A 12744-nucleotide genomic window follows, 5' to 3' on the forward strand; every position below is an offset into this window, starting at 1 on the left:
TCAATTAAGGAAAACTCAAGATAAAAGCCCTCCAGTAATATGCTGGAAAAAATAACATGTTTTGATATTTTAGCATTACTGAAGTTCACATTTCATTTGGGAACTGCCAGGAAAATAATAAATTCAATTTCCCACTGACGTGTTAATGAACTTGAAAAATATCAAAGTATAATAGAAAAAGCACAAGGCAAGTTACAAATAGGGCAAGACGTTTTTAATAGTATACTTCAATAAAAGTAGACATTACTCTTAATATTTTCATTACTGAAATTTTTACAAACACATTTTCAATTAACAGCCAATCGGGGTTTTTTTTCTGTCCATTGTATTCTTAGAATTTAGAAAAATTTACCCAGAGACTCAGTAGCGATAACAGTAATCAATACGAACAGGCTTTTCCTGTTTGAATAGAAGTCTCATGTGGGTGTTCCTTGCTTTGTGTAATAAACGTGCAACTAAAAGCGTAGCGGGTTTTTTTTTTTTTTCATTATTTCTCACTTTAAAAAAGCTTTATTGCTTTTCAGAGGTACCTGAATGGCTAAGACAGTACAGCATGCAACTCTTGACCTCTGGGTTGTGAGTTCCAGCCCCATGTCGAGTGTAGAGATCATTTAAAAATAAAATCTTTTAGGGGCACCTGGGTGGCTCAGTTGGTTGAGCTTCTGGCTTTTGGTTTCGGCTCAAATCATGATCTCACGGTTCATGGGATCAAGCCCCGAGTTGGGCTCCATGCTGACAGCATGGAGCTTGCTTGGGATTCTCTCTCTCTCCTTCTCTCTCTGCCCCTCCCTTCCTTGCTTGTGCTAGCTCTCTCTTCTCTCAAAATAAATGTTAAAAATTTCTTTAAAAGAAATAAAATCTTTTTAAAAATAAGTAACTGGAATTTGAATAAAAACTTGAAAGAAGAATAAATCAATCAAAATAAAAAAGCAAGAGAAAGTATGTAAATTGTAAGTTGTTTAGTAAGGCAAATAATCACATTGAGATACTTTTTTTCTTCCTAGTCAGTTCAGATTTTCATATAGAACATTATCCCTTCACAAACAGGAGGTGCTCCGTGGATGGAAACTTGCCAGTAACTTTAGCATGAAAACTGAAATCACGTAGGAAATACGGAAATTCATAGAATATTTTCTGGGAAGGATGCAAACACAAGGCATTACACTTTTTAAATTACTTCTTAAATCAGCAACACGTTTCTACTTAAGAATTGCACTACCTCAACGGATGGCTGCCAGAGGGAAGGAGGGTGGGGGTGATGGATGAAGTAGGTGAAGGGGATTAAAAGACACAAACTTCCAGTTATAAAATAAATAAGTCATGGGGATAAAAAGTATAGTATAGGACCTCTGCCGCCACCACAACCACCTCTGACCACACAGTGACTGTGCTGCCCTACTCCATCGTCTGTTTCCCTGTTCAAGGCCATGGGCATGCTACTGGCTGACCAGGGGCAGACCTGGGAGGAGGAGGTGGTGACCAAGGAGGCCTCCTGTCTGTATGGGCAATTTCCCAAGTTCCAAGATGGAGACCTTACCCTGTACCAGTCCAATGCGACACCCGGGCCACTCCCCCGGGGCTGTATGGGAAGGAGCTGCAGGGGATGATGACCCTGGTGGACATAGAGCGTGACGGCATGGAGGGTCTCCGCTGCAAATATGCCATCCTCATCTACACCAACTATGAGGCGGGCAAGGAGTATGTGAAGGCACTCCTGGGGCACATGAAGCCTTTTGAGACCCTGCCGTCCCAGAACCTGATGGGGGAGGGGGGGGGTAGGGGGGCGGGGCAGACCTTCTTCCTGGGCAACAGGATCTCCTTTAAGAACTGCAACCTGCCGGACTTGTAGCTGATTCGCCAGGTGCTGGCCCTCCGCTGCCCGGACTCCTTTCCCCTGCTCTCCGCCTACCTGGTCCGCCTCAGCAACTGGCCCAAGCTCAGGGCCTCCCTGGCCTCCTCCAAACACATGAACCTCCCCATCGGTGGCAATGGGAAACAGGGAGGGCTTGTGGCACCCCCAGCAGGAGGCAGGGGCTGCCTGCCTTCCCTGTCCCAGGACCAAAAAAATAAATAAATAACGAGAAGGAAAAAAAAAAGTATAGCATAGGAAATACAGTTAATGATATTGTAATAATGTATTGGTAACTTAACCAGTACATTGGGAAAATGTTGGGAAATGTTGGGAAAATGTATTGGTAATTGTAATGGTAACTACACTCACGGTGAGCATTTCTTCATGTATGTAATTCTCCAACCACTCTGGTTGTGCACCTGCAACGAATATAACATTGAATCCCATGTATGTTTCAATAAAAATATATCTCCAACAAAAAGAATTAAAGTGCCTCATGACAATTTTTTCTCAACCTAGGAAGCTACTTTACACTCTATTTTTAATTAGAAAGCAAAATTCTCTTCTCCTAGTAATACTACTTTATATGGCAGCTATTTGCTTACTGTTATTGGACATTTAAATTCTTTTTCGCTTAAGCCTCTTATTTACTCCTTTACAGATTGTTGAGACCATAATGGGAAAGTTTTTACAAGGTGCTAGCTCAGCAGGAATACCTCAAAAACTGTTCTAAAACATCTCGAACACTGGTAAAGTGGGGAGGGAAGGTTTATCAAAAGCGGGTGTGGAGGGTTAAAGCGAGCTTATGAAGCAGATTAAAACAGTCAGAACCTGCAACAGTGGAAATTAATTAGTTTCAGATTTAAGGAAAAATTCTGCAAGACAGTGTGGAAGCACTTCAAATAGGAACTAAGTGAGTTAAAGCGACCAACATTTCCATACATAAATCGAGTTGCATTCAGATATTTATTTTGAAATAGTCACACAATTACCAGCTATATTCATCCAAAATTCGGCTTTGGTTACACAGCTACAGTACCCAGATCGTGAGTTGCAAAGTCCCACCGCAAGGTAGATCTCGCCTGCAGTTATCAAATGCAATTCTCTGCACCACATTTTAAAAACAAGTGTTTCCAGAAGCAGGCAACCAACACTGTGAGTAAGCCTAAAATTCCACGATATGTAGTGTGAGGAAAAGAAACACGGGGGACGCTTGAGGCCCGCTTTCAAATAACTTGACTACCATATAAGGGAATGAACACACTTAAGAAGCTCCATTGGGTAAATCTGAGAGAAATGACAACTCAGTGCGAGGAAACATCTTACGAAAGTCAAAAGGAACGGGCTGCCTCCAGAGGTGCGTTACTACCGTGAGATTACTCGGTTGTTGTTTCAAGTAAGGAAAATACATAGGGTTAGCTGTAAGATCGCACACAAAAAAAGTCCAAATGATCTTATATGGTTTACCAACCTATCGAAATTTCAAAATCCCTTCCTATTATCAGAGTAACAAATGCATTTTATGAAAATGAGCGTAAGTAATTTGCAAAGTGACTTCATGAATTATTTTTTCCCAAATTTTATTATAATTCTTATTTTTGGTAAAATCTGACTTTTTACGGATTAATCTCTTTTTAGGCCACAGGCCATTGGGGTGTGAATTAACTATATAATTTAGTTATATTAGCTTTATATCAAGAGAGTTATTAATGATTACGATTATACAGTGGGGAAAAGAAAGTCTCTTCAATAAGTGGTGTTGGGACAACTGGACAGCCACATGCAAAAGAATGAAACTCGACCCCTGTCTTATACCATTCACAAAAAATCAATTAAAAATGTATTAAAAACTTAAAAGGCGTCGGGGAGGGGGGGTGGTCCTGGCTGGCTCAGTCAGTGGAACACGAGACTCTTGGTCTTGAGGGTTGTAAGTTTGAGCCCCATGTTGGGTGTAGAGATTATTTAAAAATAAAATCTTAAGAGGTGCCTGGGTGGCTCAGTCAGTTCAGCGTCCGACTTCGGCTCAGGTCACGATCTCGCGCTCCATGAGTTCGAGGCCCACATCAGGCTCTGTGCTGACACCTCAGAGCCTGGAGCCTGCTTAGGATTCTTTGCCTCCCTCTCTCTCTGCCTCTCCCCCATGCTCTATCTCTCTCTCACACACAAAAATAAATAAACATTAAAAAAAATTTTTTAAAGATGAATAGGTCTGAGAATATAATGTATAAAATTGTGACTATAGTTGATAACACTGTATTGAAATTTGCCAAGAAACGAGAACTTATGTTTTCACCACAAAAAAAGGTAAATATGAGAGGTTACAGATGGGTTAACTAACTCAATGGTGGGGAACCTCTCACTAGGCATACATATATCAATCATCGTGTTGTACACTTTATATTACAACTGTATTTGTCAGCCATATCTCAATAAAGCTGAAAAACATAATATAATACAATATAATTCAAAACTGAGTTCTAAAGAAAAGTATGTACTCATCTATAGAGTATTCAAGAATTTTAATTCTCCATTTGTCTTCAAACATTCTAAAATGTTTTCAACTTAGAATTTTTGACAAATTCTTCCAGAAAAGTTCATTGCTTAGCTTGCTGGAGATAGACTAGTTTTAGTGAGTCATGTCTAAAAACAGAGCCAAGCACTGCATGGGAGAAACTAACTTGATTTAGAGCTTTACCTCTAAAAGTTTTGCTACCATTGGGCCAATTTTTTCTTCAAGTTGACCATTTGCCCAAGGGTAACTATTAACATACAACTTAAAGAAAGCTGTGAAACTACATGACCCCGGGGGAGGTGTTGTTTTAGCTCCCTCCAACTCTTGGGCAAATTCTACTTGACGCATAATATTAATAAGTTTATTAAACCTCAACTATGTGCTAGATCTATTGAGTTACTTGGATGCAAACATGACCTACATGTTGACTGTCACTATGCCCCCTGCAGTTCAGTCTAGGGAGAGAGACAGACAAGTGGTAATGGCAATAGAATGCAGTGTGCACCATAATAGAGGCAGGTTGGTTACTCCAGAGATTGTATTTGAACGTGGTCAGGTGGAGACGCAAAGAAGAAGATCCAGGCAGAAGGAAGAGGATATAAACAAGCGGATCCCTTGAAAGAAAATGAGTTGTTCTTACTAGGTGAGTGAATTTTATTTGGAGAAGGTTGGGAGATGAGGCCAGAGATACAGTCAAGGGCTAGACCAAGAAGGGATTATTTTTAACTCATAATTAAGAGTTTTAACTTTATCCTATGCATGCAACAGGCAGCCACTGCCAGATTTTAGAAGCAGTGGGGAGAATTACCCTGAAGAGGTAAGAAAGAGTGGAAGCAGGAAAGGTTCTCGGAAACTCATGCAGTAATATTCTGGGTGAAATGTACCATGTTGCTAAAGGGAAGCAGTGGCCCTGGAGATGAAGAAGAAGGGACTGATTTGATATGTTTCTGAAAGTATATCAGGGTTAATGAAACAATTGAAATTTGGGATAAGGGAAAGGACAATGGGACAACATCATGTATGACTCTCCTTTCTCTCTGAGGCTGTTGGGTTGGTGGAAAAAACATCAACTCAAGATGAACAACTGATTTGAGAATATTATAAAAAATTTTGGTTTTGAGTAGCCTTTTGGGGTTTTGAGGTGCCTGTAAGACATGCATGTGTTTTGGTGAAAGTGTCCAGTAGGATTTGGGATTATAGATCTGGAGTTGGACATTCCTTCCTCAAAATGACTTCTTAATTACCTAGTGTTGGTGTAGTCAAATAGCTGTATAGGTTAAGGCACTTGCTGTCCTGATATACATTTCCAATTTCTGATGATGACACACTGTAATTAAAGCAAGATATTTTGTTATAATAAAATGTGCACAGAATTACAGGGCTGAAAAAACTTCAGAATGTATTACGCTCTTCTTTTTGTTTTGCATTGAAAACTGTACCTAATGCATTCCCCGAAACACCATTGATGTCTTTAAAATCTCTGGCATAGATGACTAACAACTCCCTTGATAACGTTGTCTAACATCTCACTAAGCTGATAGGAGGGTTTTGCTAATGCTAGTCTATATCCTTCATGCAGTAAGTGTCGTTCTTTCTGGTCTTATCCTTAGTAGAAATGGAGAGCAGCTGTTTAACGCTAATGGAAAAATCAGCAAATTTAAAATTGTTGAATGCACACTTTAGATTTTAACTGAATTATGAACTTGGCAATATTTATGAATTTAAAGGATGAAAATATAAACTAGATTCATCCCGATATTTTTCCAACTGCATGGTGTGATAAAACAGTGTTCAGAATTCTCAACATTACAAGCTCAAAGCACTGCCCTTGAAACGATGTTCTGTGAATCCTAAAGTGATTAAATATTTTTGGACAAAGTATCTGAAAGTATTTTTAATCCATACAGATCTCACACGAAATGAGTAGTACTAAAAAACGAAAATAAATCACTATTTGCATTCCTCGTTTGTACCGTCTTTAGAACCTCCAATATTGCATCCATCTATAAAATTTACTGGGACTAGAGGTTTATATGTGTTTTAAATGAAATATTAATAAGTTGTAATCATTTTCATGTAATTCCAAAGAGTGAACATAATCATTTTTTGCCGTCCTAAAAGCCATATTGATATGAGCTTGCTCATCCTGACATCCACTGATTTCAAGGATGGGTAATAAAGGGAAATAGAAATACGAGAGAAAAATGATTCTTGACTTAAATATAACTCAGTCCCCATTGTTACCCATGACTAACTGAGTCTGAGTCAAAACATTCCCCATCTTCTGCACCTATCTAGCGGTGTGCTTCTTAAGAAAGCAGAGCTGTTTGGTCATCGTTAGCTAAAGGTGGACACTTCCAACCTCTTACCTATTTAAACTCCAAAGGAGAAAATTATACAGGGGAGCGTAAATCTTATGGATGATCTATGTCAAAGTTAGTGGCTTTGTTTATTCTCAAATTTAATTGATTTTATAGTGTTGTAAACAGGCTGAACTATAAGACAGATGGTGAATAAAAGAAAAATGATTCTCTTGAAAATGCCCCATGAACCAAAAGGCCACATGGAAGTCAAACACATACCCCAACCAATATCAAAAACAAAACATGTGGGATGAATTTATTTGTTATATGAACTTATTATTTCCTACAGCTGTGGAGACAAAAGAGTCATAAACAAAACCAGAAAAACTTATCAAAGAAACACATGACCATGGCAAGCACACCTAAATCTTTACGTGACTCCACATTTCTAAGACTCACCAAATGACCTCTATCAAGTTCATTGCTTTAATAGTGTTTAATAACCCTACGTTTATAATCCTGGTTCTACAATGTATTCCCTGGGTGATCTTAATCACGTCACAAATTTTATAAATTTGTTTGCCATTTATTTATTTTTGAGAGATACAGAGACAAAGTACGAACGGGGGAGGGGCAGAGAGAAATGGAGACACAGAATCCGAAGCAGGCTCCAGGCTCTGAGCTGTCAGCACAGAGCCCAACGTGGGGCTTGAACTCATGAGCCGTGAGATCACGACCTGAGCCAAAGTTACATGCTTAACCGACTGAACCACCGAGGTGCCCCACGTCACAAATTGTAATCTCTGACTTCCTCATCCCTAGAAGGAGATGAATGCTTACCTTGTAGGGCCATGTTATATCTAAATGTTCCATTGCATGTGAAAATGCCTAGCACATAACGCTGAATTACTATAGTTATTATAATGACTTCCTTGTTATTTTATCAATTATACAGATTAGCTTAGTGTTGTTGCTTATTTAGTACATTTTCCACTGTTTCATTTTGACTGAATTTTCTTTGACTACACTGGTCACACATCTGATGTACTCCCACATTAACCCATGCATAAATACCTATCTTATAACATAATATTTTCGTAGCACATCCATATGTATCTGCCAATATTTGTCTCTTCAGAGAATGTTTCCCAGCGTAAACTAAGAAAAACACTTCTGAATTCTATTTCACACTTAGCAGTGACCAAACTACCACAGCTCACAGCATTTACTATTACGAAAGGAATAATGATTAACTGCATCTTTGAACCCTTTTCTGAACTGCCCTACAAATCGGTGATACTTGTTAAAGATTGACAGCTTAAGTCCACTGCTTCTATTCAGTCTATCAAGCTGGTTTTGATGAAATTAGTTCAGTGTCATTCCAGAGGAAACAGACAGAGACAACAAATCGCATTGGGGACGAGATGCAAATTATTGATTAAAGCAACGGGTCATCACATACTACATTTCATAAAGCATTAAGGCTGTTGAGCGCACCAAATTCCTGTTCGTCACCCAATACACTCTATATTCCTTTGCACCAAGGGACAAGTCCTGCATATATATTCACGCAATGGAATATTACTCATCCATGGAGAAAGAATGAAATCTTGCCATTTGCAACGACATGGACGCAGTTAGAGAGTATTACGCCAAGCAAAACAAGTCAGAGAAAGACAAATACCATATGATTTCACGCATATGTGGAATTTACAAAACAAAACGAGTGAATATGGGGGACAAAAGAGAGGCAAACCAAAATACTGACTCTTAACCATAGAGAACAAACTGATAGTTACCAGAGGGGAGGTAGGTGAGGGATGAAATGGGTGATGAGGATTAAGGAGTGCACTAGTTGTGATGAGCACTGGGTGCTGTTGGGAGGTGTTGAATCACTATATTGTACACCTGAAGCTAATATTACACTGTATGTTAACTAACTGGAATTTAAATAAAACTTTAATAAGATATAAAAAAGGACAACTCTGCAATATTGAATATTCTTTTTTTTTTTTTAATGTTTTATTTATTTTTGAGACAGAGGGAGACAGAGCATGAGCAGGGGAGGGGCAGAGAGAGAGGAGGACACAGAATCCTTAGCAGGCTCCGGGCTCTGAGCTGTCAGTACAGAGCCCAACGCAGGGTTTGAACCTACAAACCGGGAGATCATGACCTGAGCCGAAGTTCGACGCTTAACCAAACCACCCAGGCACCCCTTGAATATTCTTAAAGATTGTCCTACCCGAAAAGTCCAAAGTGTCTCTCCAGATTTAATAGACTACTCTATAGCTTAGGGAATATGATGTTGCTAATTATAGCTCAATGTTTTAAGGTGACTATCAGCATAACAAAGAAGAAATGATTACTGAAATAAACTACTATCTTTACGAAAACCTCTAGAATTCATGTCACCTATCAGTGACATTTTGAAATTTAGAAACAAAAATTGGAGAGTGGTGATGGTTTACAAAACTGTGAAGGTATTTTTTTTTTAAACCTGGATCATATACTTTAGAGACGTGAATTTTACTATTTGTGAGTTGAATCTCGATAAAGCTGCCACTAAAGATTTAGAAACCGTGTTTGAGAATAATGGGAAAAAATTCCAGTTGAATATCCCCAAAGGGCAAAAAGGGGGCACTGGTTTCAAAAAAAAAATAAAATTGTCGGCTATGTTCTATAAATTTAGAGATAAGGATCATTTCAACAAACTTTTCAAGCTCATTAAAGACATTTTACAGGTAGGCATTTTTCCTAGGTAAAATCTTGATGAATTGCGAGCGGTCTGTATCTGTAAAATTATATGAAATAGAAAAGCCAGCTGCTTCATTTTCCTTCCCTGTCATCATTTGGAGGGCAAGAGGAGTGCAAAGGAGAGAACAAGCAAGAGAAAACAGTGAGTCAAATTTTTATTAACGAAGAACAAATTAACATTGCCCCAGGTGGTCTCCAGAGCTCTTATTTCTTACCTTCTTCTTTCTAAGTTTAAATCTGAAGCTAGGGGGAAAAAAGACAAAAAATACATAAATCACCCTCAAAAGACAACGTAGAAATAAAGAGGCCATGAAGTTTCAGAAAGGGAACACTGAATGGAATGATAAATGGAAGACCGTGTCCACAGAAACAATTTAAATTCCAGTTGGAATTTCCACTTCCTGAAATCGATCGCAAATTAAGATGATGCGAATAGCCACCCACTTTCAAAAACTTGAAAATATAGCAAAGATATTGGAGTTTTGCTGCTCCTCCTTAGAGGTGCTTAAATGTAATTGGCACCATCTACGTGGACACAGAAATGGACCCTCCCCTTCCCTTAAATCACCAAAGTGATACATCTGAAGTTTCTTATGTTTAACATCCAATTGATTCGCCATCAAATGTGGTCAACTTTGACCTCTGCCCTGGTTACTGGATGGAGAGTTGATCTTGGATTATCAGGAATGCTAGAGCTTTTGGTTGGGAAAACTGCCATATGTTTGTTTTTTTTTTTTCTGTAGTTATTTTCTGGTTGATATTCTATAGCTGAGAATTTTCATTAAAGCTTTTGGGTCTTGCTCATATTAAGGCAAAAAAAAAAACCTTAACGAATGTCTGGTTCTTCTGAGAAAGGCTTTATGTAAAATACAAACTTTTAACTGTATCATACTCCATTAGCCTTTTTGTATGGAAATCTAATGTTGATGTAAGGTTAGGTTCTCATATGAGTTGATTGCAATGTCCTAAAAATGCTTTTTTTCCAATAACTTCCAACCTTAGATTCGCAACATTAATTGTATTTTTCATGCACTTGTGAATACAACATAAATGAGACCTCGCTCGCTGCTATTTTTTGTGTAGTGTTGACTTCAAGAGACAAAGGGACATATAACTGTATGTAATTAGCTGTAAATGAAGAGCAAACAAATCACTTATAGCAACTAATTGATTCCACTCAGGAGAATGCTGTCAAGTCTAACAACCCTAGCTTGAAAACGATCTTCAAGGGGCGCCTGGGTGGCTCAGTCGGCTAAGCAGCCGACTTCGGCTGAGGTCATGATCTCGCAGTCCGAGAGTTTAAGCCCCGCTTCGGGCTCTGTGCTGACAGCTCAGAGCCTGGAGCCTGTTTCACATTCTGTGTCTCCCTCTCTCTGACCCTCCCCCGTTCATGCTCTGTCTCTCTCTCTCTCAAAAATAAATAAACATTAAAAAAAAAAATTAAAAAAAAAAAGAAAAAGAAAACGATCTTCAAAAATGAAAAAATAAATAAATAAATAAAACTTCTGCTTTTCAGATGATGACAAGACTCCAGCAAGGTCTTCTATTGCAAAGAATTATTGCGCTTATGAAATACTTCACAATCCAATTCCCAGCGTAGTAAGAAACATTATGAAGCCAGTAAAGCCAAGGTCTACACCAGCAGTCATTAGTACAACTGTCAGAACAACAGAAAAGGAAAAGTTCTTCAATAATTTAGCATTGTTCACTTTATCAACTATTAAAGTTCATGATTCTTTTACCGTTTATTTTGAGGGGCGGGGAGGGACAGAGAGAGAGACACACAATACGAAATAGGCTCCAGGCTCCTTCGGAGCTTGTCAGCACGGAGCCCGAAGTGGGGCTCGAACTCAGGAGCTATGATGAGACCATGACCGGAGCTGAAGTGGGACGCTTAACCGACTGAGCCACTCAGGCGCCCGCCCTCGTGATTCTTTAAAAAAAAAAAAAAAAAAAAAATAGTCGATTGCATTTCATCTGTAATAAGGTTAGGTCTACTTTGATTTGCATTTTAATCTGGTACCTGATCAAACTGTCTCTCTGTAATCGTTTTTTTGTGCCACATGGTGTGTATTTTAGCTTCCTTAGATAAGCCGTCAGAACTCAGACTTTGCAACAAAGAAGTCAAGCTCTTAAAATTTAAGAGCAGAGATGATTGAATTGCAGCGCACTATCTGCAATAACACAGAGGTGACTTTCTCGGAGCAAAGGCCTCTTTAATAAATCCAATATTGTACTTGCACTCTAGAAACCTCCTTTCCATTCCAAACACAACCAATAGTCAACCAGCATAGTCAAGATTAAAACTGTAGGTCAGTTTGTGTATTAATTTTGGATTTGGTCATTAAATCACCTAGTGCTCATTTTTTCCTCAAGTAAAGCTTTCTTAATTAACTTTATTAATTAGCTTCGTGAGAGCTTATATACATACTATTGCTTGTTCCACACATTTGCAAACCATATGCAACAACATAATTTTTTAAACCTTCAAATTTAAAGGATTTCTAGCCATGGTTACACTGTGAAGTTATAAATATTTCAGATTGCACAGCATGTAAGTGAATGCTGAGTAGGGCTCAGCAGTTCTAATTTATATTATCAATCCAACTATTCTCCTGAACGGGGAGGGGGAGGGGGCAGTGATAGGAGATATATTGTTCCAGTTTTATTCTACTAATACCGTTAATAACCAGATTAGTGATATGCGTTTCCTTAGAAATATTATTTCACTTTAATTTTTGAAATATTGCCCTAAATGTCATCTTTGTTGACTGTAAGCTTCCAGGAAAATGTAACATCTTTGTGTTTCTACTGGAGCAGACATATGGAAGGTAAAACGAATGGAAGAAAACTCTTGCCTACTCTGAGATAAACTGTCACTCAATAAATGACATAAGTGGGATGCCTGGGTGGCTCAGTTAGTTGAGTATCTGACTCTTGACTTCTGCTCAGGTCATGATCTCAGAGTCGTGAGATCAAGCCCTGCCTCAGGCTCCATGCTGAGCGTGGAGTCTGTTTGAGATTCTCCCTCTCTCTCTCTCCCTCTCTCCTCCTCTCTGTCTCTCCCCCCCTTTTCTGTCCCTCTCCCCATGCATTCTCTCTACCAGTGTGTTTGAAAGGCAAACCACCTTCTTAGTTGTGTATGTCTTGTCGGGATTGGTTTTTTTCTCAGAAGGGCGGAGTTGCAAACAATTCTGTTGGGATTTTTTTTAATGCCATATTACTTGATCTACAAACTTAAAAAAAAAAAAAAAAACAACTCTCAACAAGCCAGGACCACTGTTGTTATATCAACAAAAAGACTGGAGTCATCATGAAGTCGG

General features: G+C 38.7%; 1 pseudogene; it reads left to right on the top strand.

Annotated features, from left to right (window-relative positions):
- Positions 1-4983, top strand: part of LOC113597842 (glutathione S-transferase P-like) — an 83980-nt pseudogene extending 78997 nt beyond the window's left edge.
- Positions 4984-12744: the final 7761 nt, after the last annotated feature.

This window comes from Acinonyx jubatus, chromosome X (assembly GCF_027475565.1).
Source record: "Acinonyx jubatus isolate Ajub_Pintada_27869175 chromosome X, VMU_Ajub_asm_v1.0, whole genome shotgun sequence".
Classification (NCBI taxonomy): Eukaryota; Metazoa; Chordata; class Mammalia; order Carnivora; family Felidae; genus Acinonyx; species Acinonyx jubatus.